This window comes from Neomonachus schauinslandi, chromosome 14, assembly GCF_002201575.2.
Source record: "Neomonachus schauinslandi chromosome 14, ASM220157v2, whole genome shotgun sequence".
NCBI lineage: Eukaryota > Metazoa > Chordata > Mammalia > Carnivora > Phocidae > Neomonachus > Neomonachus schauinslandi.
The window spans coordinates 61458796-61471803 of record NC_058416.1 but is presented as its reverse complement, the minus strand read 5'-3'; the positions used below and the strand labels follow the sequence as shown (position 1 = coordinate 61471803).

Sequence of the window (13008 nt, the reverse complement as noted above, 5' to 3'; positions counted from 1 at the left end):
CTGGTCCAGTGTGTCATTCAAAGCCCTTGTTCCCTTGTTGATCTTCCGCTTAGATGATCTGTCCATTGCTGTGAGAGGGGTGTTCAAGTCCTCTACTATTATTGTATTATTATCAATGAGTTTCTTTAATTTTGTTATTAATTGGTTTCTATATTTGGCTGCTTCTAAGTTCGGGGCATAAATAGTTACAGTTGTCAGAACTTCTTGTTGGATAGACCCTTTTATTATGATGTAGTGTCCTTCTTCATCTCTTAATACAGTCTTTTTTTGAAATCTAGTTTGTCTGATAGAAGGATGGCTACTCTGACTTTCTTTTGATGTCCATTGGCATGATAAGTGGTTCTCCACCCCTTCACTTTCAATCTGGAGGTGTCTTTGGTTCTACAATGAGGCTCATAAGCAGCATACAGATGGGTCTTGTTTTTGTTTTTGTTTTTATCCATTCTGCTACCCTATGTCTTTTGATTGGAGCACTTAGTCTATTAACATTCAGAGTAACTATTGAAAGATATGAATTTAGTGCCATTGTATTACCTATAAAGTTGTTGTTCCTATAGATTGTCTCTGTCCCTTTCTGATCTTTGTTACTTTTGGGCTCTCTCTCCACTCAAAGGATCCTCTGTGATATTTCTTGCAGGGCTGGTTTAGTGTTCACAAATTCACAAATTAGTTTTTGTTTGTCCTGGAAACTCTTTATCTCTCCTTCTATTCTGAACGGCAGCCTTGCTGGATAAAAGCATTCTTGGCTGCATATTTTTCCCATTTATCACCTTGAATATATCATGCCAGTCCTTTCTGGCCTGCCAGGTCTCTGTAGACAGTTCTGCTACCAGCCTTGTGTATCTACCCTTGTAGTTTAAGGACCTCTTGTCCCAAGCTGCTTTCAGAATTTTCTCTTTATCTGTGAAATTTGCAAGCTTCACTATTATATGCCGATGTGTTAACTTATTTTTATTGATTTTTGAGGGGTGTTCTCTGTGCCTCCTGGACTTGAATGCCTGTTTTCTTCCCCAGATTAGGGACATTCCCAGCTATAATTTGTTCAAGGAAACCTTCTGTACCTCTCTCCTTCTCTTCATCTTCTGGGACTCCTATAATCCAGATACTATTTCATTTTATGGATCACTTTGTGATCCAATAGTAGTCTTTCTTCTTTTCAACTTCCTTATTTTCCTTCATTTTATCTCCTGTATCACTCACTCTCTCTGCTGCCTCATTTATTCTCATTTTTATAGCTCCCATTTAGGACTGTGTTGTGGTAATAGCATTTTCAAATTCAGCTTGACCAGAGTTTAGTTCTTTTATTTCTACAGCAAGGGATTCTCTAGTGTCTTCTATGCTTTTTTCAAGCCCAGACAGTATCTTTATAATCAATGTTTTAAATTCTAGTTCAGACATCTTATATCCATATTGATTAAATACCTGGCAATGATTACTACCTCCTGTTCTTTCTTTAGGGTGAATTTCTCCATTTTGTCAATTTGTCCAGAAAACAATGGAAGAAAGAAAAAGATAACAATAAGAACAACAACAGAAAATGAAACAAACCAAACAAAACACAAAACAAAACAAAATAAGAAAAAAACAAACAAGAAACAAAACAGAACAAGACAGAAAACTAGACCCTGAGTGTGTTTTGGTGTGCTTATTACAAGAAACTAGATCCCAAAATAGGAATGAAAGAAAAACTGATATATACATGCAAAAATAAAGTAAAATACAATGAAAGGAAACCAAAAATTATATATATAAAACATATATATATATATATATATAAATTAAAAGAGAATAAAAAAGAATTGAAAAAAATAAGAAAAGAGCTGAAAAAATACTGAAAGACTAAGGAAAAAAACAAAACCAACAAATGCTATACACTGTTTTCCCCAGGAGCTGAGGTTTTGCAGCCCTGTGTGGTCAGTAAACTTGGTGGGAGCCAGTTGTTCAGGCTGGTCTTCTGGAGAAGGGGCCTGTTGCGCCAATCTCCAGGTCCACTTGCCTTAGTGGAAGTGTGCCTCCCATGCACAGGGAGAGAGGTCTTAGTGTAAGCAGCTCTGGATTCTACCATGTGGTGCTGTTTTGCTCCCTGAAGGCTTTCAGCACTGATGGTGGGATGAACTGGTGGCGCCTTGCTTTCTAGCCCTGGAACTGAAAGTTTGCACCTCCCCACCCCCCCCCACTCTTCAGTGAGCCCTCAGAAAAGCAGTCAATCACTTTTGTCTCCCTGGTTTCTGTCCAAACTCTGTGTTTACCCAGCATGTGATGAAGCTTTTTTTTTTTTTTTTTAAGATTTTATTTATTTGGCAGACAGAGAGAGAGAGATCACAAGTAGGCAGACAGGCAGGTAGAGGGAGGGAGAGAACCAGGCTCCCTGCTGAGCAGGGAGCCTGATGTGGGGCTTGATCCCAGACCCTGGGATCATGACCTGAGCCTAAGGCAGATGCTTAACTGACTGAGCCACCCAGGCGCCCCTGATGAAGCGTTTTTATCTCAGGCATGCGACTGAGTTTCAAAACTCCAAATCTTATGGACTTCTGCAGCGTGGACCCGTGCTTTTCCTCCTAGGTGATGGAGGGGGGTCAGTCTCACCACACTTCTGCCTTTTGCTGGGTCCCTGCCAGGAAAGCGGTCACATGACCATGCACTGGTTTGCAGTTTATGGCAACACAGAGCAGAAAGCCAGTGCCCAGACTCACTGTTTTCAACTGGTTTCCCTACTCTTGTGCCTGAGAACTCTGCCCACTCAGGCACCCCCATTATTCTTGTATTCTTGATTCTCAGGATCCCCGGGGATCCTGAGACCATGCTGTCCCACCTGGGATTCCAACCCACTTCACCACCTGAGCACCTTTAAGCCAGGAACATCCCCCACTGTAACAGACTTCTGAAAGTTCTGATTTTGCACCCCTCTGTCTATACTTTGTGGTAGCCTCCTTAAGCTAGCTCCCTACCCTCTGTTGTATTCTCTGATATATCACCCTGGATTCAAGTCTCTGTACTTCCTACCTTCCAAAAAGGGGTAATTTTCTATTTGTAGAATTGCAGCATTTCTTTTCTCAGATCTCTGATTGATTTTGCAAGTGTTCGGAATGATTTGATAACTCTCTGGCTGTATTCGAGTGACCAGACAAACCCAGGTCCCCTACTCCTCTACCATCTTAACTCCACTCCTACAGTTGTTTTTGAGTGTCCTAGTCTTTATGTCTGGCTCCCAAAAGGGGAAAAATAGAAAGATGAAATGTGGGGGTTGGGGGTGGGCATTGGCTCTTTAAATCCCCAAGAAGTCACTTCAGCCAGAGGAAGGAGGGGCTTGCTATAATCAGGGAGGTACAACAATGGGTACTCACTTCCGTGTCTGCTCTTCTGTGATCAGAAGCAACTACTAGCAGTCAGAGCACATATCTCTGAGGTTTGGAAGACAGAGTCCTTTCTGCCCACCTTGACTCCGGTAAGCTACATTCAAGCTGCTCCAGGAACATATGCCCAGCTGCTTGTCACATGGCTGAGGGGTGGAGGATGTATAGCTGCTACTGTGTTAAGAGCTAAAATTGACTGAAATTAACTGAAACTTTAAAAAAAGATTTATTTATTTATTTTAGGGGGAGAGAGAATGTGTGCACATGAGCAGGGGGAGGGGCAGAGGGAGAGGAAGAGAATCTTCAAGCTGTCTCCCTGCTGAAAGCTGAGCCTGATGCAGGGCTTGATCCCAAGACCCTGAGATGTTGACCTGAGCCAGAACCAAGAGTTGGCCCCTTAACCGACTGTACCACCCAGGTGCCCAAACTGCAACTTTTTATCCAAGCCTTCCCCTGGAAGCTGCAAGTTTTCAATAGGCTCCAGAGTTCCCAAATATTTATAGCAGAAGATTCTGCCAGTGTAGTTACTGTCTAGGTGGGGAGACAGATTCCTGGTGCTTCCTATTCTGCCATCTTCCCAGAATCTGTGTTTGGTTCTTTTTTACATTTCAATGTCCTTGTTGGTATTCTCATTTTGTTCATGAATTTTTTCCTGATTTTCCTTGGTTATCTATTTGTGTTCTCTTATAGTACATTGAGCTTCTTTAAGATGATTATTTTGAATTTTTTGTGAGGCAATTCATATATTGTTTCTTTAGGATTGATTTCTGGAGATTAATTTTTTTTCTTTGATTGGGCTATGTTTCCTTATTTCTTCACGTGCCTTTAAAAAAATTTTTTTTTTTTGTGGTCTTCGACTGGTTTCATACCAGAAAAGCCCTCACCAATCAGCACAGCTAGAGATGCTGGGAGCCTCTTAATCCTTTTCTGAGGATGTGTCTTCTCTGGGCTTGTATGGTAATCTCCCAGAGACATTTGTCTTTTCTTTTTTCTTTTTTTATTTACTTTTTAAAAAGATTTTATTTATTTATTTGACAGAGAGAGACACAGCAAGAGAGGGAACACAAGCAGGGGGAGTGGGGGAGGGAGAAGCAGGCTTCCTGCTGAGCAGGGAGCCCGATGCCGGGCTCTATCCCAGGACCCCGGGATCATGACCTGAGCCGAAGGCAGAAGCTTAACGACTGAGCCACCCAGGCACCCCTGCCCTTTCTTTTTTAGAAGCTAGTAATCTGTCACTTCCTTTGGTGTCTGTCTATGGTATTGCAAGTCCTGGGTGTTTCAACAAGCCTCTGAGCTCTCTTTTGCTTTCCACGGCCCCAGGCATCCAAAGTATGTTGGTTCCATCAGCCTTCTGAGGCAGGTGAAACCAAAACCAGTCCCTCAGGAAGCGTCTTGAAAAGCTGAAATGTTGGACATACATTCTACTCTTCTTTTTTTTCCCCTCCTGAGGGAGAAGCTACATGTGGGATGCTTTCTCCCTATTGCACCAAGCTTTCTAGCTTGGGGAAAAGACTATTGGGTTAAAATTAAACAGCTCTTCTTACCTATTTCAATTTGTCTGTTCTTGGCTTTGAGCCTACCTGGGGTACTATGACTTATTTAGTGATTTCTAGAGTTCTCATAATGCTTTTTTTGGATTATATATTGTTGTTTGGTTGGTGTCTTTGTGGGGAAATGAGATCTAGGGCTTCCTATTCTGCCATCTGATTGATATAACTCCCTTCTGGTAACTTATGACAGCAATAGGAATTAATATGGATAACAAAAAGATGCAGTGAGCAAAATTCATGAGGAATAAAGGATATGCTATCAAGGACTCACATCCCTGAAAGGCCTGAGCCTCACCTCCCTCCCTTCACTGTGGATGGAGAAATCAGCTGACTATCCCTCTTGCATAAGGTATTGGCCAACATGCTGGAAGTCTTGGTTTTTGAATTTGGGGAAAGTCCATCTTGCTGGGGAGGCACAATGTCCCATAAGTTGGTGTCACCACTGGGTGACAGGTGCCCTGATGACAGGGGGAAAGGAAGTACCTTATGGACTGGTGCAGGGCACTGTGAGAGGGCAGAGCTTGAGTTGGTTACTGAGGGTGTGTTGGAATGGAAAGGAACATTCCAGGAGAGTTAGGAGTGCTTTCTGTATAAGTGTAGGAAAATTAAAATAAAATTAAATTTACCATTTTAACCATTTTTAAGGATCCAGCTCAGAGGTAGTAAGTAAGGAGTGTTTTTGTGCAAGAAGTAATTTTATTTTGGGAAGGATAATCTGGTGCTTTTTCAATGGCTATTTATTTATTTTTGTTTATTTTTTTGAGAGAGAGAGAGAGAGAGCAAGCAGGCGGAGGAGCAGAGGGAGATGGACACGCAGACTTTGCACTGAGTGCAGAGCCTGATGCAGGGCTCAATCCCACAACCCTGAGATCATGACCCTAGCAGAAATCAAAAGTCAGAGACTCAACTGACTGAGGCACCCAGGCTCCCCAAGACTAAAATACTTTCAGAGAAAAAAAAGTAAAAAGACTACTTAGGAAGTAATAAATCAATGAATAATTGAGCATTGTTTGTCATATTGGCTAAGGAAATGATCATTTGATTTGAATAATGTTGCAAAATGGAAAAGAAAGAATTAGTATCCCCATTCCTCAGATACGGAAACTGAAAATCTGTTGAAGTGACCTGCTCCAACTGCACAGTATGAAAGTGGTGTATCCAAGACTAGAACCTAAGTCTTCACGTTCTGACTCCAGGCCTCTTTGCACCACCCCTTGTTGGACAATCCACCTTCCTGAAGCTGAAGCTTCCTTAGTCTCTGTAGAAAATTACCTCCGAGGGAAGACACAGGATGCCAGGGCTGGTTAGCAGCAGGTGACAGCAGTGACTCAGGGCCACGTGCTGGACAGTCTGTCCTCAGGATATCACCACTTTCATTCTAGTGGGAAAGAACATGGTTTGGCAGGTCAAGAAGAGGAGTTTGGGGCGCCTGGCTGGCTCAGTAGGAAGAGCATGTGATTCTTGATCTCTGGTCGTTGAGTTCAAGCCCCATATTGGGTGTAGAGATCAGTAAAAACCAAACCAAAACTGGGGTGCCTGGGTGGCTCAGTCATTGAGCGTCTGCCTTCAGCTCAGGTCATGATCCCAGGGTCCTGGGATCGAGCCCCGCATCAGGCTCCCTGCTCAGCGGGAAGCCTGCTTCTCCCTCTCCCACTCCCCGTGCTTGTGTTCCCTCTCTCGCTGTGTCTCTCTCTGTCAAAAAATAATAAAATCTTTAAAAAAAAAAAAACAAAAACAAAACAAACAAACAAAAAACTCAAAAAAAGGAGAGGGGTTTGAATTTTACATTTATGTGACTGCCATTTGTCGAGAGGTACGGTCCCTTCAGTCTCGCCCTCAGCAGTGAGGCCATCTGCGTGCTGTTGACCGCAGTGGCAAGCTAGGGCCCTGGAATCAGAGCACTAGGGTTGGCATTAGGTGTATGGGGACGACAGAGAGCGTGCTGCTTGCTGGCCAAAAAGCCCTCAGCCAGAACAAGTCCCAAGAATAGACTTTGGAAGCCTAGGAGATGTGCAGTTGTTCTGGAGGAGGAAAGGACAGTAATGAAGCCTGCCATATAAGCCCTTGGGATCCCTTTGTGGAGGCCGCCAGCCAAGAATGAAGACAGCCTGCCTTGGGGCCAGATTCTCTCCTCTCTGGGCAGCCTCAAAATAGGCCGTGTGACTGGGTCTGTCTGTCCCACTGGAGAGTTGAACTCTAGCTTGAAGGGGGCTGAGTCCATGTGGTCCAGACCTCTCCCCAGGGATGGGTCCCCTCTGCCCATCCTCAGCTCTGCCAGAGGCTCTCCAGCTTCTGGGCCAACACACTCTATACGTGGGTGGTTATGAGAGAGAATGCGGTAAAGCCCGGTAGGAGAGGCGTGGGGGGACCGTGGGCGGGACAGCCCTCCGGGGCAGGGGTGGCCGGGCCAGGCAGCGCTGGGAGCCGGCGGGTGGCCACCACAGGCTTGGGCTTGCTGCACGGGGACCGCGATGGCCTCTGGAGTGGGGAGTGGGGGGCGGCAGTGCGCGACAAGTGGGGGGGTTGACTTCACACGGTGGGAACCAGGGAAAGGTGATGGGGAGGCTAGTGGCCTGATCGGACACGCCTCTGGGAAAGCAGGCCCTGTGGGAGCCCAGACACGGATGACTTCAGACAGAGGGCCCGGAGGGAAAGGAACAGAGTCAAAGGAACAGAAGATAGGAGTGATCAGAGGTGCCTGGCTGGGAACCCAGGGAAGCGGGGGTGGAAGGAGTCACAGGAATCACGCAGAGCGTGGCCCAGGCGTAAGGGACAGAGAACTGCGAAAGGCCCCCCTCGCTGCGTCACCTTAGACTACAGACCACTTGACGTTGGGGAGCCCGCCCACACCCTCTGGGTGGCTAAGAGCGCATGGAGTCCGCTCCCCAGGGACATGGCGGGGGGAGCGCCCCGCACGCCCCCTGCACTGGCCTCTCCATCCGGAAGGACTTTTCTGTCAGCTCGGGGGTGGCGCTTCTATTCCCTCAAGAAAAGACGACTTAACTGGGGCTGTAACTGGTCTACAAAGAATTTTATCATAATGATAGAATTTGTGCAGGTTCCAGACTCACTTGAGCCATTAGCAGAAAATTATCAGCCCCCAAAGGTACGCATATTTGTGGGGATATGTCAGGAAAGGCACTGGTTTCCCCGTCTTGCTGTTTGACCACTCTGCTCCGGCGGCCCCAGCCTGCAGTAGGTGCTGGTGAGGGGAAGGAGGGGTCAAGGTCGGGAGGAGAGCCACTCCAGAATGTGGATGCTTCCCTCCAAGCACCCCGGGGCTGGCTTTCTGGAAGTGCTAGACCTGTGAGGCATTGTGCTGGCCCTGGGCTCCGGGGACCCACAGGAGGATGGGACAGTAACTGGGGGAGAGCCCGGGCACCCCGAGGATGAAGCCCTGCAGACAGCGGGGCTGGTGCTTTAGCCAGGGACAGCACCCACTGTAAAGTGACCTTGATGTTGTTCTTTTTGTTTGTTTATTTGTTTGTTTGTTTGTTTTTGAGAATGAGCACATGCCAAGGACTTATTTAACTCATTAATGAAGGGACAAGTAGGATGACAGAGCTGGTTTAAAACGTATTTTAGTCATTGAAAGATTGTAGGAATAAAGTTGCTAAATTACATACAAAACTGGTCAACACCCCAGGGCAATAAAACTGTAACCTCTGGGTTGTAACCTGTTCTACTGGACAGTGACCATTTGTATGTTTGCAGGACAAAACTCACCGCGTTGCTATTGGGCAAGGATAATTTGCATTGCTCTCAGTGAACATCTACCCCAGGAGGTTTATAAATTACCCTCTCAATAGAGTGCATTCAGTGAAAACCAGCATGCCTGCTGCTGGAGAGCAGATGGCCTGTTAGTGGGTGCTTTGGGGTGGCATTGGGAGAACAGGCTCTCAGCTGTGTTCCTGTTTCCAAGTTCAATATAGTTCTTTTCTTAAGTGCTCCCCCTTTTCATCACAGATAAGCTCCCAATGTTAACCCTGAACACAGGAAGGCTGGTCTGACTCGCTGACACTCGCTGACACAGGCCCAGCCCGAGGTGTTAAGCCAGGTCAGACTCCTTGTCATCTGTCAGGCGAACTGGAGCTCAGAGCATTAGTAACAAATGAGGCCAGAAAATTAACCTCACGTTATGGACATTGCATGCGGATTCAAGGACTGCATCTTCAATAGCCTTTACCATTCCAGAGATTTAAAAATTCTCTTACGTGTTCTACTCTGAGGCTGGGACACTCAACCCACGAAAGGAATCTCCACTCAGTTTTTCCTGCAGAACCTATAAAAGGAGGTGAATTCCACCCTCCTCGAAATCCTAAAAACTGCTAAGATTCCCAGCCTGCGAGAAAATGTCCTTTCTTACTTTTCCCCAGGAGGACTTTAGAGGTATTATTACCACATTTGAAGTCCAATCCATGTTCCTCAACGATGAGTTTATCACACCTGATAAAATAGAATTTATTGTCAAATATAACACTACAAAAAATGCAAACAAAGTTGCACAATTTGTCCAGTTATATCCTGATTAAAAATAAGGACAGATTCTTTTTTTTTTTTTTAGAGATTTTATTTATTTATTTGAGAGAGAATGAGAGAGAGCACATGAGAGGGGGGAGGGTCAGAGGGAGAAGCAGACTCCCTGCCGAGCAGGGAGCCCGATGCGGGACTCGATCCCGGGACTCCAAGATCATGACCTGAGCCGAAGGCAGTCGCTTAACCAACTGAGCCACCCAGGCGCGCATAAGGACAGATTCTTATTGAATGTACACAAATAATGCCATTCAAAGCAAAGAAACTCAATAAAACTATTTGTTTATGAATTCTGAGATAGAATTAAGAATAAGATATTAAAAAGTGAGGGCGCCTGGGTGGCTCAGTTGCTTAAGCGGCTGCCTTCAGCTCAGGTCATGATCCTGGAGTCCCAGGATCGAGTCCTGCATCGGGCTCCCTGCTCAGTGGGGAGTCTGCTTCTCCATCTGACCCTCTCCCTTCTTGGGCTCTCTCTCAAACAAATAAATAAAATCTTTTAAAAAAGATATTAAAGAGTGTTTCATATCAACTTGCAAAAGCATAGTCTATTAAACTGAGGTTAGAGAAAGATGGAGAAAGAGAAAGGGCTTCATCATATTCTAATCAGAAAATAAGATGCAGATTTCCTTCATTCATCCACTCAGGTCACCTTAATTAATTCTTGTTCCAAGGGATCTTGTATCTAAAATTCTCTGCTTCTGGACTACAGAGAATCCCAGAAATCTTAACTCCATTCCCTGGGACCATCTGACAGCATCTAAGCAATGTCTGCTCCAAAACTGTATCAATGACTGTTCCTTGAAGTGGAGTCCTTTCCAAGGGCTTGGAGACTCTTCTTTCTGTTGAGGATGTAAATTCTCTCCTGGTTTAGTTCAGCTAGGACCTTGTTTCCAGAATCCCCTCTCTGCACAGTGCTGGGTGAAAGGGAGCCCAAAGAGAAACCAGCCCAAAGTTAGGAGGGCAGAGCCTGCAAGTGGTAGCCATCACCCAGTGGTGACACCTGCAGGTCTCACAGGGGGCCAGCTGGTACTCTTCCTCATGAGCGCCGGCTGACAGTGCCCAGGCCCATCCCAGACCAGAGGCAGCAGCCTCGGACACCTGTCCAGCAGTACCTGCGGGGACCTGGCATCCAGGGTGCCCCACCACCTCCAGCATGGAAACCTGAGTGTCACCAGGGATGCGACCATCAGCTCAGCCCTCTGTCTCCACACTGGGAACCTCCTGCTCCCAAGACTAACCCTTCTCCTGAGTGCCAGGGTAGTCACACCGTAGCCTTTCTGTGGTTTTAAAGCCAGGTTCCTGAACACACACGCACACACACATTCACTCATACATCACATATCTGTTCAGTCTTCTATAGCTTTGAACTTGTGAATGGAATCATAGTCCTAACTTTTCCGACATTTAGATTTTTCAACATTGTTGTTTCCAAGTTGATGCACAATCACCCTAGTAACTTATCGTTTCTAAAATGGCAGACTAAATACCCCAATGCCAATTTGTTATTTTAACAGAGAGAAAACCCAAATTCCAGTCTTGCATTAATATAATATTTGGCAGTGAAGAATTCATCCACTTTTATATGTTCTTATGAACAAATCCATTAAGTATGAACAAATTTTGCCCAAGTTTTAACACAATTCGTTGTTTCTCTTCAGACTTATTATTTGCAGATGTTTGGAACCAAGGAAAATGAAGTTTACTTTCTTCAAACCTTCTATAACTTTCTATTTTCATTCAAGGTGTATTTTAACAACCCTCTTTCCCATTCTGGAGTAAACAAACACTTTATTTTAGACAAATGAATCTCTTTTCCTTGATAAACAAGAGCACATCCTGAGTGCACTGTCGTTATTTCTTTGCCACATTGCTCCTGGTATGGTCTCAATCGCCAGTGTTAATTATCAGTGTTAACCTAAGTCATTAACTTCTGTTTCACAGACAGACTTGGGAGGTAGATGACTGCGAACTGCCCACCGTCATGCATCATTTTAGCAGTGTCACACATAGGGGCCTCTGGAGCAGTTGCTGAGACAGAACTGGGGGTGCAGATGGTTTCTAGGGTCCAACACTTGGGAGGAGAGGGAGAAAGCAGAATTGGGCAGAGGAAGAGTCAGGGCCTGTGGGACCAGAAGTGACAGAGAGAGGCGTCCTGCACTGGATGAATAGTGGAGGCTGTGAGCCCCCCTCCCTGTTCAGTGGTGACTCCCAGGCAGGCACATCTCCAGGGAGGTGGCTCTGATGCAGAGGAGGAGCCTGGCAGTGTGTCCCTCCTCAGTGGGGCACCCTGGCTGTGCACCCCCCATCCACCACAGCCAGTGAGGCTCACAGACATAGGAGACCCTAGAGCGCACCCATCAAAGTGGAAAAATGGACACACTTGTAACATGGCCCAAAGGTATCACCACTCCGTGACATATAAAAATAAGAAAAATAAGTACTTAAAGATTATCTGTTGATTAGTTTAATATTAATGCAAGTCTTAAAGTTAATTAAGGACCTTGGAAATGATACATAAAAATGACATTCTACCAAACATAATTACTATTGGTATAACAAAGTTCGTTAGATTTGTAATTCAATAGAGTTGAACACGATTTTACATTTTTTAAATCTGAAAATCTATATGGAAGTAATATTAGCTTATTTGATAAATACAAGAAGTATAGGAAGTTCAGATTATTTAATCTATTCAGGATAAGACAAACTCAAATTTACAAAAAATAAATGTATGCTTGCATTATACTTCACATAGGTTAAAACCAAGAAAAAAGCATGTTAGCTGTTTTTAAACCATACTTATTAACTTAGTATGATTTGTTTAATCACTTTGATTAGATTCACTTTGTTTCTTACAGAAAATTGGGGAGAAATTTTTTGGGGGGAGGAAGATTTTCTCTTAAAAGGTTGGCACATTAAATAAAGTATTAGAAGTTCAGTTTCTATATTTTCTGGGAATTCTGGGAACATTAAATTGATGTAACATTATTGATGGTGGCTATAAACCAATCAGAACATTTATTTATTGTGATAGACTTTATAATCTAATTTATTAATACACTAATATTCTATATAATATAATATTAATACAGAAAATATTTCAAATGCTTGATGTGAGAGGTAAAGAGAAAATGAGGAAAGTCTCACTGGAAACACAGAGAAAGCACTTGCAGCTCTCTTTCTATAACCTCAGCTCCAGAAATGTGAAAACTCCCTGATCTAGCCCTTAAAAACCATTCTTCTTCTTAGGGACCCAACAGATCATTTTGATGGAGGCGAGCACACAAACAGACAGAAAAAAAAGGTGACTAAACCAGATTTTTTGTCATCTGTCATCTGTGAAAGTCGATCCCACCCACCTCAAAGGAGATGGGCCTCCTAAGGGCCAACCATAAAACCTGGTTCTCAGGCATTGCTGCTGCTAGTGGGGAAGAAAGTACTGGATCTGGCCAAACCAGAACCAGAATCAAAGCTGGCCAAGAACCAGAAACAAAAACAGAAACACAGGGTCAAGAGAAAAAGAACCAGCGAGTCAGTGAAGGGAACGTTCTAGTGCCATTTGGGATTTACCC

At 44.5% G+C, this 13008-nt stretch overlaps 1 pseudogene; it reads left to right on the top strand.

The window, feature by feature from the left end:
* LOC110574365 overlaps positions 1-12989 on the top strand; it is a 21827-nt pseudogene extending 8838 nt beyond the window's left edge.
* The last annotated feature ends 19 nt before the right edge of the window (positions 12990-13008 follow it).